This window comes from Aegilops tauschii, chromosome 7 (assembly GCF_002575655.3).
Source record: "Aegilops tauschii subsp. strangulata cultivar AL8/78 chromosome 7, Aet v6.0, whole genome shotgun sequence".
NCBI lineage: Eukaryota > Viridiplantae > Streptophyta > Magnoliopsida > Poales > Poaceae > Aegilops > Aegilops tauschii.
The window spans coordinates 75,813,157-75,829,355 of record NC_053041.3 but is presented as its reverse complement, the minus strand read 5'-3'; the positions used below and the strand labels follow the sequence as shown (position 1 = coordinate 75,829,355).

The 16,199-nt window shown below is 45.3% G+C and overlaps 2 long non-coding RNA genes across 2 annotated transcripts; both read left to right on the top strand.

Moving 5' to 3' along the window:
- The first annotated feature begins 945 nt into the window (after positions 1–945).
- On the top strand, positions 946–6,026 carry LOC109761009 (uncharacterized). The gene is made up of 6 exons (XR_012188539.1): positions 946–1,264; positions 1,365–1,427; positions 1,600–1,731; positions 1,816–1,945; positions 2,037–2,381; positions 5,407–6,026. It is a non-coding gene; the product is annotated as an uncharacterized lncRNA (long non-coding RNA).
- Positions 6,027–6,564: 538 nt separating this feature from the next.
- Positions 6,565–7,264, top strand: LOC141026433 (uncharacterized). Its single transcript, XR_012188540.1, has 2 exons — positions 6,565–6,834; positions 6,914–7,264. It is a non-coding gene; the product is annotated as an uncharacterized lncRNA (long non-coding RNA).
- Positions 7,265–16,199: the final 8,935 nt, after the last annotated feature.

Sequence of the window (16,199 nt, the reverse complement as noted above, 5' to 3'; positions counted from 1 at the left end):
ATGCTCGATTCTTTATGGGGACTAGATGAGAAGAAACGAGTGCTCATCATCTGCTTCTGGTGGCACTGGTGGAACAATCGCAACAAGGTTAGAGAAGGTGAGCTTCCTTTGCATGTGACAGACATCGTGATACGGGCTCGCTGCGATGCACTTGAATATGAGCAGCTCTTCCTGCCGGCTACGCCAAAACGCCCCCCCGGAAAGTGGCAACCACCTGCGGATGAGATCATAAAGTTCAATCTGGACGGCGCCTTCACACCGGGAAACTCCTTCTGTGGATGGGGAGTGGCGGCTTGAGATAGCACCGGATTTGTCCTCACTACCCGGGCAGGACGGCAAGAACAGGTTTATGATGCTTTTGGAGCGGCAGCCAATGCACTGGCGGTGGCGGTGACAACAACGGCTGATATGGGAGTTGTCAGGGTCTCCTTTGAGATGGACTCTGAGCTACTGGCCGATGCAATGGATGTCCAGCGCGTAGATTCTTCGCCATATGCAGCAATCGTTGAAGATACAAAGTTTCAATTAAAAATGTGGTTTTCCAAATGGAGTGTTAGTGCGTGTAGACGTACCATGAACTCTGTTGCTCATGAGTTAGCACAAATCGGTTGTACTTGCCCACCTAATAAGTGTGTGGAGTGGGACACTATTGTACCGCCCAAAGTGGATGCTTCCGTGTCGGGCGATATGCCCGATCGTCGTTGATCTATAAAGCTTTGCTTTCCCTCAAAAAAAGAAAATCTTTGTGGTGAACAAAAAATTAATGGATATCTTTCCCTAATCTTTCCCTAATAATAAAGTACGGATTGAGGCTGTCGGGTTCACCGTCGCAGCGTTTTTACACAAAGGTCCTTGTGTTTCAGTGTATTCAACCCGCAGTACATATAATAGGTCAACCGAACCGGTATGTCGAGATAAAAGGAAAAAAATCTGCCTCCTGATCCCATCTCGATCTCCAAGCTCGAGCGCGCCACCACCTCCTGCCGACCGCCCCCCTCCCCGGCACCGCTCGCCGCCACAAACGCCGCAGCCGTTGGCGGCTCCCCCCACGCCCGCCCCTGCTACTCTTCTCCGCTATTGCCGCCTAGCCCCGCTGCCTCCTCTCCACCGGCGGGATTCGCCGCTACCGGCCACCACCTCTCACCCCAAGCCCTCACCGTGTCGTCGGCGTGGCTTCGGTGACTCCTCCCCTGCTCCTACCTCGCCCCACACGTAGCTCGACCCACTGGATGGAGCTCCTCCGCCCGGTCGCCATGGCCATGGGGTGCTCAAGCTCCTCCTCCGATCAGTTCACCCCCTCCTCTCTCTCTCTCCTCCTCCTCCCTCTCTCTCTCTCTAAACTCAGCTCTGTTCTTCTATTCTAGATGTGCAGGGAGGAACATTTCATGGACAATGAGGAGATATGCAAACCACGCCATGACCTGAAGGTCCCTGTCATGAAACCCTCTTCCCCTTTTCCCTGTATAGTGATGCTCCATATTGCTTGATATGATTTTGGTCAATCTTCACTTGAGCCGAGCTAGCTGCTGGAGCTGGACTTATTTTGTGAAATGGTGTTTCCGACGCCATGCTGCTGCTGTCCCTCGGTTTGCTCTGCAGACGGGTACTGGAACTACTTGTCGCCAAGGATGGAGAGCTACAGCGGTGTGCTCGCCAAGGCCATCGACGTGGGCACCAACCACCTCGTCAAAGGCATCGTCGTGTGCAGCAAGGCCTACGCCAGCCAGGTAGGTAATGCTCCGGCCTGCTCTATCCCTTGTGTCTTTTTTACGACAAGGCAATTCCTCTGAATCCTAAGCCGTGCAAGTTCAAAAGGGAGCCAACGTGATTAGTCCTCAAGCAGTCAGCGGCGCAAGCAAAACGCTTGGGCGACACCGGTGGAGCTGACAGGGAACAGCCAGGCAGGTCCGGTGAAGCGTGGAGGAGTCGACAAGAACCTCAAGAGGTAGTAACTCAACTAACAGTATCACTTTGCATCTTGTGTGAGTTACTACTTGTTCATCACTCATCTATCACTACTGATCTTGGTTGTTCAGGGTGCGGAAGTCGTGTGTCAAAGATGATGGAGAAGATGAGCAAGACGATACTGGGCATGGTCATCTTGGAAACAACGATGGGACCTTGCCGCGACGAGGAAATCTTTGAGTTACATTACATCGTTGGCCTTCTTCCTATGACAGAGAAAGTTATGGACACGGTAGAGGCTGTCGAGAGGAGTTCCCTTGCTGCAACCTCCAATGTTATTTCGGGTGCAGTGTCCAAGAGGTAAGAACATGAGCACCTCAAGCCATATGAGACCATTTCTCTGTTCGAAAGTCATATCAGCATTTTGAACGTCGACTTCGCCAGCACGACGGCCTGCTCGCTATGCTCCCCTCAAGGTAGGCTGTTGAATAGTCTCTAAAAGTACTTCTATTTAATTCTTGACTGTATGAGCTTATTCCATTCAATTCTTGACTATATGTAGAAAATATTACCCCGTCCTCTAAAAACTTCGGAAACAATAACAAAAGCCTTTTGATATCTTAGCCCCATGCTTCTACTTTCTTAATCCCAGAATTGATGAGGCCTTGGTTAGTTTGGTCTCACAGGAATGTTCAATTAGACTTTGAAATACATCAATTGTGGAATACAAGCTATTGGAAATTTGCACTTGCCTTATGAGTGTGGCTCATAATTCTTCAGCAGCATAACATCATATATGCATTCGTAACTTGCATCTGTAATATGGATGGGCCATGGATGATTTTGCCTTTCACCAAACTCAATAGTAAATCACGTTATGATGTTCTCTGTTTAAACATGGTTATGTACCTTCAAGAATTCTGCAACTAAAACAAAAACTGATTACCTCAAGGAGAAAATAGCAGAATTTATGTATAGTATGATGTAAATTTCACATATATTCTCAAGTTTGCTGATAGGTCAGCAGTATTGCCTCGGAAAGCTACTAACGGGTCATAAGTGCCAAACTGAAGCAGGGGCAATTCGTGCACTTATACAAACTGAACACATTATATTTCTGATGAAACCTTTAACATTTAAGTTAATCTTAAAAATTGGAAAATGGATCAGCAAATTATTAGTTCATTAGGAGAACCGAATCAAATGAAACTAATTATGTTGTGCTGAATATTCTGCAGAAGCAAGTATTTGAGAGTAAAATTGCATTTTTCATCATCTCTGAACCCTTTTATTCTCCACATTTCACATAAATAATGCATCTTTCAGTTCAGATGGCATAGGAAAAACCATATGCTAGAAGATCATCATGCATCGACATTCCACATCATTGCAATGGAAGTTAGGTGCATTTGCTAAACAAAAGAAGCTTCCATAGTTCCTGTGTTCATAATCCGTGTCACTTAAAGAGTGTGCAATCATGTCAAAATTGTTATGTCCCAAGCCAAGAGTGAATAGACGAAATTACTTCTATTATTGTGATGTGTCTGTAGCTGCACATAGTGTGTGTTTCAGTAGCCATAGCAATTCGACAGCACCACGATCGAGAAAAAAAGTGTTTTGCTATGTGTTGCATTTGTGGTGGTCTTACTTTAGCATGCAACTAGCTACTAGGATTGCAACAATCGACAAGTACTTCCACGGATACCATCAGGACTAAGGTTACTCTCAATTAAGCAGCTCACCAGATAACTTAAAGATTTTTTCCACATAAAAGAAAAATTACGAAACTCCTTTTCTATGTATGAACCTCAGAAGGCAACTTCTAGTAGACATACTGCGTAACACTCCTTTTCTACTGTATTCGCAACTCATCGTATTTTTTATGATCAAGGGTAAGAATGTAGATGTTGTCAACTTGACATAAATGCTATACTTGCTGCAAGAAGAGTGGTGTCAACATTATAACAGAGAAGTAGATGTTTGAATTATTCTTGATTATTTGTGTTATGTTAATAGCTCTTTAATTTTGTTAGTCATTCTAAAAAATTAGGAGATGGACTTTTGAGGGGGTCTTGGTCCATGCTTATTAGGCTAAGGGTGTTTGATATTATTTTTTCTCCCGTTGCAACGCACGGGCCCTTTTCCTATAATCCTTATCTTTATCTTTACCTACTAATACTAATACTAATACTAATATACTAATACTAATACTATACTAATACTAATACTAATACTAATACTAATACTATACTAATACTAGTACTAATACTAATACTAATTACTAATTACTATTATTAATACTAATAATACACACACATATATATACACACACTAATAAAGCAGCTATTGCTGCTGGACGTCTGTCATTAGTACTTTTGCAAAAAAGCCCTTGAAGTTTACACAAAATCAACCCGCAGTCCAAATCGAATCGGTACGAAGGAAAAAATAAACTCAGCCATGCTCTGCCTCACGGCGCTCCGCCCCGCCCCACAACACCTCCGGCCATGCCCCGCGCGCCGCCGGCCGCCTCCCGCCCCGCCCCGCACCGGCTCGCCGCGCGCCGTAGACCGCCTCCTTCCTCTCCCAATCTGATCTCCTCCTCACCCGAGACTTTCTTCGCCGTTCACGGCTCCCCTCGTCGCGACCTCGCGTGAGGCAGAGGATGGGAGGGTGCGGCGCTGGCGGGCCGATCTGCGCCGCCAGGACTCGCCTGACCCGCGGGACGCTCGATCCGGTGACGCACCAGTCGCCGGTTGTCGGCCCGGCCGACCAACGAGGAGATCGCAGCACCCTGCACCATCATTCTGCCTCAGCTCATCCTTCCTCTGCGCACCCGAGCTCCTCGATGTGTGCTGCCTGGGAGGGCTCGAGCTCGCCACTCGACCAGAGCCACACGGCCATCCGGTCGTCGTTGCACTCGCCGCCCCCTCTGCTCCTCCACCTCAACTTCGGACGCACGTGTATTTCTGTGCCCACCCCATGCTACCAGAGGAAACCGCAGGCCAGTCTCTCTGGATGACTTTTATTTTCTGCTGAGGATCACGAGTTTGCACAGTTTCATGGTGTCAAATTACTGCATATGTGGTGCTTCTTGTCAATAGGGATAGAATTAGCTGGTTATAGGTTGTGGATGTTCTCAGTTATTTTTTGCACACAAGGTGTTTGTGTGTTTGTCCGAGCCAGTTTCAGTCACAGATCCTTGAGGTAAACTCCCACATGAATACATCATGAGAGTAACTCTCCTTCCATATGATTCAAAAAATGGTATGATGGTGGGACTCAATCGGGTTGCTAGACTAATGTGGCGTTGGTGCGTGCATCTGGATGTGCGTCAGTGTTCATAGCCAGAGGAAGTGGGTTGTTGCAGGAAGAGGCGGTTAGTATGAGTATGTCACGATTAGGAGAGTTCTCTTGATCTTTATCGGAAAAATTGATAGTTTCCTTGATTTGTTTTGGTCTAGACTAGCAAAGCAGGGCACTGATATTTGTTTTGTGGTGTAGGAGCTTCAAGACAGCAGGGGCAGCAGGCTTCGCTCAACATATTCATCTATGATTTTCTCCCCGATTTTGAAATTATTTGGCCCCTATAGTCCCCTTGAGAAAAATCAGAGTATTTATGGACTATGCTCTATGGGTTGACAAATTTGATTGCAGGGGCTGGCAAAGTAAGTGCAGTGTCACCGTTGCACATATATTCAGGGCTACATCAAACTTCAGTCAGAAGAACATGACCAGGCAGGGTGCTTCATGCAGTATTGGGAGTGAGAAAGTTTGGTGTATAATCAGTGTCGCCTCCACTCTGCCCCGCCCCTGTGCTTTTTCCTCGATGGAAATGCGGGCCACCACGCCGCTCACTTCGCGTGCAACCACTTCATCTCCAACCTGTCGTTGGAGAGCATTGCAGACCGAGCGGACAAACGACGAGGTGTAGCAGCACAACCTTGCCTCTTCCCCTTACTCTCCTTCACAAGTTGTGGCACCCATCTGAGGCCAGCCTTGCTTGGCATACATGGCTGCACACATGTGATTGGAAACATGCATGGAAGCTTGGGCCTAGATATGCAATTATGCCTTCCTAAGTTTTACTGATGCAATTTCTTTTTGAAAGATCCCTAAAATCATTTACGCTTTTGCTCCTGAGAATTGTTTACTATTGTGAATTGTATCAATGGCCGAAATGGTCAATTAACGACATAGACCAAGATATCATAAAACCCCTTCAGTAGATCGACTGAAATATGAACATTCTTGGCCCAAAGTTACAGGATTGCACCAATTAATTGCTAACCTCTTGGTTTTAATGATAATTGTTCTACCATATGATTTTCTTCTACTAGCATCCCATCCACAATGTCAGTTGGAATTATATATATATAGCTTAGACATTTAGTGTGATATATTCTGCGAGATGTGTTCAAATCACTGTATTTTTCCATGATATTAACAATTTTTCTTTGAATGTTTAAGTGAACGTTCTCTAAAATTTCATTCTCAGTTAAGTCTGGTCTTTCTTTGGGTAATTTATATAGTAAGGTCTGCAAGAATTGAATGCAGATCCACTATTCCCCGCCTCTGTATTTACTGCAATGCATATTTACCTGGAGCTAGCATCACATACTGTATGTCAAGTGCCAAGTCAGTTTTCACTAAATACAAATTAAAATATATATATGAACCTTTTCATTAGCTTTGGCTGCACGTTTCTGGATAATGTCAATATCAATATTTGTAAGTACTCTTATGAACTCATATGATGCATCTCCCACTATTTTTTATCTGCAAGGTGTCTGACATAGTGTTTGGACATACTTATTTCTGGTAGTAACTTTTCCATTGTGAAACTATTTCGACTACAGTAGCTTGCGGGCAATGTGGGCTACTACAAGACCGAGACCTGCATTAAAAGATGATTACATTTAGGAGTGAATGGTAAAGAACGTTCTGATTTTGTTTAAATTGCAGTATATGTTTGAAAATTATTTATTGATGCTCAAAGCATATCCTGTAGATGATTATCTGGAAAATAGTTCATCCTGCACAGTTTTCTCGGCAAGCTGGAACTTCCAGTTATACTGGTTGTATATTTATGGGTTATAGACTTATAGTTGAAATTTTCAAATGATTAGGTATTTTTGCAGTTGTAGTTGGATATACAAGTGCCTAAAACTGAAGTCGGCACTTCTTCACTAGAAGCTATGTTCACTAGCTTGATTTCTCCTATGAGATGTAGAATTTTTATTTCCGCTACATTGTTGTAGTTTCCTTTTTTGCTGTAGCTGCTTATCTATCAGAGTATCTATGCATGTGTGGGTTTATGTTTCATTAATTGTCCTATAAATAATCTGAATTTCTTTCAATCGATTGATTGTTTTGTAATTTTCGATCCATGTCCGACGGCATAGATCCTCGACACCGGGTCAATCCTGGTTTATGAAAACATCAGGAGTCTGAACCATGCAGTCTACTCCATAGTGAACCACAGGTCTGAACCATGCATTCTTAACCCAGTCAACCATGTTTTGCCCGTGGTGAACCATGGGGTCTGAACAATGCTGACTGAACAAGATCAACCGTATTTCTCCATAGGTCGTCGAAATATGAGACGGACCATGTCTTAAGGTTGTGGAAATGTGAGACGAACTAGGAAGTGAGAACTATGAAAAAAAAAATCACATTAGGAGCACAATCGTGGATAGTGATCAGCATATTATATTCTAGGTGACCCAATATTTCTTGGTTATAATGGAGGGCTAAAGAGGGTCCAATTTATGTACAGGTGAAGAAAATCACCAAAATGGAAGGAGTTCTGTATTATGATCTATTACAATGTGCTTGAAGCAATACAGAACCATGATTAGACTTGGTATAGTACAAACTAAATGTACAATACAGACTTCCAAGTAGAATCTTTGGCCTACAGCTCACCTGTTGTCTGTCACTTCAGCAGTTACTTGGGTGGGACAACCAATGTATAGATTAGCAATGCCGAAACGAAGATGATCACCCCTACTAAGGTAAATATTGGGCTTGTTCACAACATCAAGTTAGACCTCTTCTGACAATGGATACTCAATGCGCCGTGGGTTCTAGGTCACATATTTGTTTGGTGAGAACTCTGAGAATAGGGTCTTCTTCCCTTTTCTTCTTAAAACTAGACCAAGCCTTATCCCAGTCGGTTGATGATGTGTCACCTGAAAAGTAAGATAGAGAAATGATTCAACCTGCAAACATGTTTTCATCGTAACCTGTTATAACAAACTATGCGCGACAGGACATTTTTAATCTAACTTCAAAAAGGAACTTCACAATCCACCACTCATTATCCATCAAATTTATATCTATATGTCTATACATCTATACATAATAATAAAGTATAGAGTGCTTCTGGCGGTAGGTCACATAAATTGTCCTCAAAGTTGCAAAATATTACCCACCGATGCCATCTATAAGTTTTTTTAGCAACATGATATCTATAATAAGTGACATAAAAGGCTTTCACACAGGGGAATCCGCCGCCTGGGCTGGCCCACACAAGACCTCCTATACTGCACGCTGGGAGAAGACGTGGTGCGTCCGTTTGGGCTGGCCCATGTGTGGGTGACCTGTTTTTCTTTTTTTCCTGTTTTCTTTTTTTCTTCTTTAAATAATTTAGTACTTCAAAAAAGTTTCAAAATATAAAAAATAGAATTTAAAAGTAATATTTTCATTAAATAATAAAATATTTGTGGATTCAAAAAATGTCGTAATGTTTTAAAAAATGTTCCCATATTTAAATAATATTCGCAATTGCAAAACAATTTGGTAAATAGAAAAATTCATGATTTTTTTAAAGTTCATGTATTAATTTTTTAATGTAATTCAACAAAATGTTTGCCAAAATGTTATCGGTGATGTAGCAAAATGTTGTCATGGTCTTTAGAGACTATAATTATTTTTTCTCCCGTTGCAACGTACGGGCCGTTTGGCTAGTCTTTCCCTAATAATAAAGCACGGATTGACTTTGTCGGGTTCACCGTCACAATACGCTTCTTCTCGTGAATTTACGCTTTCAATTTGAATTTAAAACATATACATGAGGTGGTACTAAATTTCGTCCGTCTGGACCTAGGCGCCGCACGCACAGGGTTGGCCATCGCCCGTGGCATCACCCAGCCTCTTTGGTATGTGATCGATACCGTAAAAGTTTATAATCTTCCAAAAATCAATAAATTAGATGCACTTTCGTCAGAAATTATCCGTGTAGAACATGAGTTGGAGTCAAACTTCACCTTCCTCGCCGCCTTTGCTACCCTCCAATAAATATCGGTTCCCAGAAAGAGGGGAGTAGAGGAGAAGCGGACGAGGATGCGTACACCGAGATCGATCCCAGTGTAAATTTTATCAAACGTCGGTGCCCCTCCTGCCTAGCGGAGCTCTGAGCCGAGCGTGCCGTGCGTGACGGCACCCTTCTTCCCAACCGTCTCGGCACACCACAGGCCGCCGCCGCGTACCTCATGCCTCCTCCTCTCTTGACTGCGCTGCCGCCCCGGCTACTCGCGCGCCATGCATGCTCTGCTTGTGCCTGCCTGCACCCAGCCATGCGTGCGCTGGTCCTCCCGTGGGCTGCGATTTGCACCATGACTCGTTGAGCTTGACCCGTCGGTCCTAGCTCCAGCTGCACCGTGGCCCGTGGAGTTCTGCGCCACCGCATCAGCCATCACACGGAGCTGCTACTGCTGTTCTTGTGCTCTAATTTTCTTAGATGCTTAAGCAAAACTAATGAGAAGAGAGAGAGAGAGAGTATCGGTGATTACAGGAGCATAGGAATCAGAGGATAGGATAGGCATGTTGGGAATCGTAGCATAATTTTAAAAAATTTCTACGTTCACCAAGATGCATCTATGGAGTATACTAGCAACGAGGGGAAGGGAGTGCATCTACATACCCTTGTAGATCGCGAGCGGAAGCGTTCCAATGAACGTGGATGACGGAGTCGTACTCGCCGTGATCCAAATCACCGATGACCGAGTGCCGAACGGACGGCACCTCCGCGTTCAACACACGTACGGTGCAGCGACGTCTCCTCCTTCTTGATCCAGCAAGGGGGAAGGATAGGTTAATGGTGATCCAGCAGCACGACGGCGTGGTGGTGGATGTAGCGGGTCTCGGCAGGGCTTCGCTAAGCTTCTGCGAGAGAGAGAGAGGTGTTGCAGGGGAGGAGGGAGGCGCCCAAGGCTGTTGTGTGCTGCCCTCCCTCCCCCCCTTTATAAAGGCCCCCTGGGGGGGCGCCGGCCCTGGAGATCAGATCCAGGGGGGGGGGGGGCGGCGGCCAAGTGGGGGGGAAGGGGTGCCTTGCTCCCCAAGGCAAGGGGGAACTCCCCCCCCCCTAGGGTTCCCAACCCTAGGCGCATGGGGGGAGGCCCAAGGGGGGCGCCCCAGCCCACAAAGGGCTGGTTCCCTTCCACTTTCAGCCCACGGGGCCCTCCGGGATAGGTGGCCCCACCCGGTGGACCCCCGGGACCCTTCCGGTGGTCCCGGTACAATACCGGTAACCCCCGAAACTTTCCCGGTGACCGAAACTGGACTTCCTATATATAATTCTTCACCTCCGGACCATTCCGGAACCTCTCGTGACATCCGGGATCTCATCCGGGACTCCGAACAACTTTCGGGTTTCCGCATACATGTATGTCTACAACCCTAGCGTCACCGGACCTTAAGTGTGTAAACCCTACGGGTTCGGGAGACATGCAGACATGACCGAGACGCCTCTCCGGTCAATAACCAACAGCGGGATCTGGATACCCATGTTGGCTCCCACATGCTCCACGATGATCTCATCGGATGAACCACGGTGTCGAGGATTCAATCAATCCGTATACAATTCCCTTTGTCAATCGGTATGTTACTTGCCCGAGATTCGATCGTCGGTATCCCAATACCTTGTTCAATCTCGTTACCGGCAAGTCTCTTTACTCGTACCGCAATGCATGATCCCGTGACTAACGCCTTAGTCACATTGAGCTCATTATGATGATGCATTACCGAGTGGGCCCAGAGATACCTCTCCGTCACACGGAGTGACAAATCCCAGTCTCGATCCATGCCAACCCAACAGACACTTTCGGAGATACCCGTAATGCACCTTTATAGTCACCCAGTTACGTTGTGACGTTTGGCACACCCAAAGCACTCCTACGGTATCCGGGAGTTGCACGATCTCATGGTCTAAGGAAAAGATACTTGACATTGGAAAAGCTCTAGCAAACGAAACTACACGATCTTTTATGCTGTGCTTAAGTTGGGTCTTGTCCATCACATCATTCTCCTAATGATGTGATCCCGTTATCAATGACATCCTATGTCCATAGTCAGGAAACCATGACTATCTGTTGATCAACGAGCTAGTCAACTAGAGGCTTACTAGGGACAGGTTGTGGTCTATGTATTCACACATGTATTACGATTTCCGGACAATACAATTATAGCATGAATAATAGACTATTATCATGAACACAGAAATATAGGGCATATTTCCAACAGTCTCCCACTTGCACTAGAGTCAATAATCTAGTTACATTGTGATGAATCGAACACCCATTGCGTCCTGGTGTTGATCATGTTTTGCCCTAGGGAGAGGTTTAGTCAATGGATCTGCTACATTCAGGTCCGTGTGAACTTTACAAATATCTATGTCTCCATTTTGAACACTTTCATGAATGGAGTTGAAGCGACGCTTGATATGCCTGGTCTTCCTGTGAAACCTGGGCTCCTTCGCAAGGGCAATAGCTCCAGTGTTGTCACAGAAGAGAGTCATCGGGCCCGACGCATTGGGAATCACCCCTAGGTCGGTAATGAACTCCTTCATCCAGACTGCTTCCTGTGCTGCCTCCGAGGCTGCCATGTACTCCGCTTCACATGTAGATCCCGCCACGACGCTTTGCTTGCAACTGCACCAGCTTACTGCTCCTCCATTCAAAATATACACGTATCCGGTTTGAGACTTTGAGTCATCCAGATCTGTGTCGAAGCTAGCGTCGACGTAACCCTTTACGACGAGCTCTTCGTCACCTCCATAAACGAGAAACATATCCTTAGTCCTCTTCAGGTACTTCAGGATATTCTTGACCGCTGTCCAGTGTTCCTTGCCGGGATTACTTTGGTACCTTCCTACCAAACTTACGGCAAGGTTTACATCAGGTCTGGTACACAGCATGGCATACATAATAGACCCTATGGCCGAGGCATAGGGGATGACACTCATCTCTTCTATATCTTCTGCCGTGGTCGGGCATTGAGCCGTGCTCAATTGCACACCTTGCAATACAGGCAAGAACCCCTTCTTGGACTGATCCATACTGAACTTCTTCAATATCTTGTCAAGGTATGTACTCTGTGAAAGACCAATGAGGCGTCTTGATCTATCTCTATAGATCTTGATGCCTAATATATAAGCAGCTTCTCCAAGGTCCTTCATTGAAAAACACTTATTCAAATAGGCCTTTATACTTTCCAAGAATTCTATATCATTTCCCATCAATAGTATGTCATCCACATATAATATGAGAAATGCTACAGAGCTCCCACTCACTTTCTTGTAAACACAGGCTTCTCCATAAGTCTGTGTAAACCCAAACGCTTTGATCATCTCATCAAAGCGAATGTTCCAACTCCGAGATGCTTGCACCAGCCCATAGATTGAGCGTTGGAGCTTGCATACTTTGTTAGCATTCTTAGGATCGACAAAACCTTCCGGCTGCATCATATACAACTCTTCCTTAAGGAAGCCGTTAAGGAATGCCGTTTTGACGTCCATCTGCCATATCTCATAATCATAGTATGCGGCAATTGCTAACATGATTCGGACGGACTTCAGCTTCGCTACGGGTGAGAAAGTCTCATCGTAGTCAACCCCTTGAACTTGTCGATAACCCTTAGCGACAAGTCGAGCTTTGTAGATGGTCACATTACCATCCGCGTCCGTCTTCTTCTTAAAGATCCATTTGTTTTCTATGGCTCGCCGCTCATCGGGCAAGTCAGTCAAAGTCCATACTTTGTTTTCATACATGGATTCTATCTCGGATTTCATGGCTTCTAGCCATTTGTCGGAATCCGGGCCCGCCATCGCTTCTTCATAGTTCGAAGGTTCACCGTTGTCTAACAACATGATTTCTAGGACAGGGTTGCCGTACCACTCTGGTGCGGAACATGTCCTTGTGGACCTACGAAGTTCAGTAACTTGATCTGAAGTTTCATGATCATCATCATTAACTTCCTCCCCAGTCGGTGTAGGCACCACAGGAACATTTTCCCGCGCTGCGCTACTTTCCGGTTCGGAAGGGGTGACTATCACCTCATCAAGTTCCACTTTCCTCCCACTCAATTCTTTCGAGAGAAACTCCTTCTCTAGAAAGGACCCGTTCTTGGCAACGAAGATCTTGCCTTCGGATCTGAGGTAGAAGGTGTACCCAATAGTTTCCTTAGGGTATCCTATGAAGACGCATTTTTCCGATTTGGGTTCGAGCTTTCAGGTTGAAGTTTCTTGACATAAGCATCGCATCCCCAAACTTTTAGAAACGACAGCTTAGGTTTCTTCCCAAACCATAATTCATACGGTGTCGTCTCAACGGATTTCGACGGTGCCCTATTTAAAGTGAATGCGACAGTCTCTAAAGCATAACCCCAAAATGAGAGCGGTAAATCGGTAAGAGACATCATAGATCGCACCATATCCAATAGAGTGCGATTACGACGTTCGGACACACCATTTCTCTGAGGTGTTCCAGGCGGCGTGAGTTGTGAAACTATTCCACATTTCCTTAAGTGTGTACCAAATTCGTGACTTAAATATTCTCCACCACGATCTGATCGTAAGAATTTTATTTTCCTGTCACGTTGATTCTCGACTTCACTCTGAAATTCCTTGAACTTTTCAAAGGTTTCAGACTTGTGTTTCATTAGGTAGACATACCCATATCTACTTAAGTCATCAGTGAGAGTGAGAACATAACGATATCCTCCGCGAGCCTCAACACTCATTGGACCACACACATCGGTATGTATGATTTCCAACAAGTTGGTTGCTCGCTCCATTGTTCCGGAGAACGGAGTCTTGGTCATCTTACCCATGAGGCATGGTTCGCACGTGTCAAATGATTCGTAATCAAGAGACTCCAAAAGTCCATCTGCATGGAGCTTCTTCATGCGCTTGACACCAATGTGACCAAGGCGGCAGTGCCACAAGTATGTGGGACTATCGTTATCAACTTTACATCTTTTGGTATTCACACTATGAACATGTGTAACATCACGTTCGAGATTCATCAAAAATAAACCATTGACCAGCGGGGCATGACCATAAAACATATCTCTCAAATAAATAGAACAACCATTATTCTCAGATTTAAATGAGTAGTCATCTCGAATTAAACGAGATCCAGATACAATGTTCATGCTCAAAGCTGGCACTAAATAACAATTATTGAGGTTTAAAACTAATCCCGTGGGTAGATGCAGAGGTAGCGTGCCGACGGCGATCACATCGACCTTGGAACCATTCCTGACGCGCATCGTCACCTCGTCCTTTGCCAGTCTCCGTTTATTCCGTAGTTCCTGTTTTGAGTTACAAATATGAGCAACCGCACCGGTATCAAATACCCAGGAGCTACTACGAGTACTGGTAAGGTACACATCCGTTACTTGTATATCACATATACCTTGGGTGTTGCCGGCCTTCTTCTTGTCCGCTAAATATTTGGGGCAGTTCCGCTTCCAGTGACCACTTCCCTTGCAATAAAAGCACTCAGTCTCGGGCTTGGGTCCATTCTTTGACTTCTTCCCGGTAACTGGCTTACCGGGCGCAGCAACTCCCTTGCCGTCCTTCTTGAAGTTCTTCTTACCCTTGCCCTTCTTGAACTTAGTGGTTTTATTCACCATCAACACTTGATGTTCTTTTCTGATCTCTACCTCAGCTGATTTCAGCATTGAATATACCTCGGGAATGGTCTTTTCCATCCCCTGCATATTGTAGTTCATCACAAAGCTCTTGTAGCTTGGTGGAAGCGACTGGAGGATTCTGTCAATGACCGCGTCATCCGGGAGATTAACCCCCAGCTGAGACAAGCGGTTGTGCAACCCAGACATTCTGAGTATGTGCTCACTAACAGAACTGTTCTCCTCCATTTTACAGATGAAGAACTTGTCGGAGACATCATATCTCTCGACCCGGGCATGAGCTTGAAAAACCAGTTTCAGCTCCTCGAACATCTCATATGCTCCATGTTTCTCAAAACGCTTTTGGAGACCCGGTTCTAAGCTGTAAAGCATGCCGCACTGAACGAGGGAGTAATCATCAGCACGCTGCTGCCAAGCGTTCATGACGTCTTGGTTCTCAGGGATTGATGCTTCACCTAGCGGTGCTTCTAAGACATAATCTTTCTTGGCTGCTATGAGGATGATCCTCAGGTTCCGGACCCAGTCCGTATAGTTGCTGCCATCATCTTTCAGCTTGGTTTTCTCTAGGAACGCGTTGAAATTGAGGACAACGTTGGCCATTTGATCTACAATACATAGTGTAAAGATTTTAGACTAAGTTCATGATAATTAAGTTCATATAATCAAATTATTTAATGAACTCCCACTCAGATAGACATCCCTCTAGTCATCTAAGTGAAAACATGATCCGAATTCAACTAGGCCGTGTCCGATCATCACGTGAGACGGACTAGTCAAGATCGGTGAACATCTCCATGTTGATCGTATCTTCTATACGACTCATGCTCGACCTTTCGGTCCTCCGTGTTCCGAGGCCATGTCTGTACATGCTAGGCTCGTCAAGTCAACCTAAGTGTATTGCGTGTGTTCCGAGGCCATGTCTGTACATGCTAGGCTCGTCAACACCCATTGTATTCGAACGTTAGGATCTATCACACCCGATCATCACGTGGTGCTTCGAAACAACGAACCTTCGCAACGGTGCACAGTTAGGGTGAACACTTTCTTGAAATTATTATAAGGGATCATCCTACTTGCTACCGTTGTTCTAAGCAAATAAGATGCAAAAACATGATAAACATCACATGCAATCAAATAGTGACATGATATGGCCAATATCATCATGCTCCTTTGATCTCCATCTTCGGGGCACCATGATCATCTTTGTCACCGGCATGACACCATGATCTCCATCATCATGATCTCCATCATTGTGTCTTCATGAAGTCGTCACGCCAACGATTACTTCTACTTGTATGGCTAACGCGTTTAGCAACAAAGTAAAGTAAATTACATGGCGTTATTCAATGACACGCAGGTCA